The sequence below is a fragment of the Amphimedon queenslandica genome, unplaced genomic scaffold (assembly GCF_000090795.2).
Source record: "Amphimedon queenslandica unplaced genomic scaffold, v1.1 AMPQUscaffold_12905, whole genome shotgun sequence".
NCBI classification, from domain to species: Eukaryota; Metazoa; Porifera; class Demospongiae; order Haplosclerida; family Niphatidae; genus Amphimedon; species Amphimedon queenslandica.
The window spans coordinates 1-1,282 of NW_003546859.1; positions in this window are offsets into that span (position 1 = coordinate 1).

Sequence of the window (1,282 nt, forward strand, 5' to 3'; positions counted from 1 at the left end):
ATAGGAGGAGTGTATAATATAGAACATCTTTCTATTCTTGGCAACATGTTGCTTACAAGATCGAAGTATAACTACAAATGTTGCTAGCAACAAGTTGCCTAGTGTATGAAGGCCTTAAATCTTTTCCAAGATGTCTTCTCTTTTCCAGGTTCTTCTCTCTTAAAATTACTGTCTCTCTCGTCCCCCACAGTCAATGGCTAAGACCAGTAAAGCAGCTACTCTCCCTACAGTATCAGTACCTGACTCATCCATTGATCTACTGCCTGGTGAGTATTCAACAACTGCCCACATATTTAGATTATTCCCCCTTACAAGCTGCCTAATCTATCTACTCCTACTCTTTATTATCAGGAGAGGCACTGGTAGGTCTAGTCTCGCCCCGCCCCTTCGCTACGCAGGTAGCAAAGGGGCGTGGCGAGACTATGGTAGGTCATGCCATAGATAATAGAGTAAATGAAAGGGATTGGAAACGGAAGCGTGGGCGTAGCCCAACCTCCATTCATTTGTATTGCTGCTAGGCTGACAGAGGCTCGTTGAAATTTTTTGTCACAATTTACCTTTGATTTTCTTTCTTTTAGGAGCAATATCTCGCAAACAAGTGTTCCTATGCAAGTGAAATTAATGCATCAAGAAGCCTAATGTTTCCTCTTTATAATTCTGTTTTCTATTGTACAGATAATTTTACCATGTTAATGTTATGGCACTTTTAAAACCATAAAATGTATTTTTTGTCATTATAATCCCTTTTTTGAAAACAAGCTAGAGTAAAATGCAATATCTTTATAATCATATGAAAGAGTTTCCATTTGCATATCGAATGATACTAGTTAGGGTTAGAATCCATGAAGCATGAGTTTGTTACAACAGAAAAAGGGCGAAAAGTGAAAAAATTTTGTTGTACCTATAACTCGTTGCAAAATAGCGTTGTAGAAGTAAAAACCTTGCTGCAGGTAGTCCAACACTTTCTATATGGAACGGTAGGTATATCATAAGTAAGCGTCCTCTTGGATCTCCATAAATATCCTTCGAAGTCCTTGCAGTACAGCCTCACTAATGGAGGAGATGGGAAATCAACCAGGTTTTGGGCCGGTAACCAATAGCAACATCAACCAGCCTACGCCCCCGTTTCCAATCCCTTTCATTTACTCTAATATCTATGGTCATGCCCCTGATACCCAGCAGTTACTGTATGAGGGACCTGGTAAGAGTCCTGGGTAGTCTCGCCGCCCAGACCATTCCCCAGCCTACAGTCATTGGGGTGGTCCACCCCAATGACTGTAGG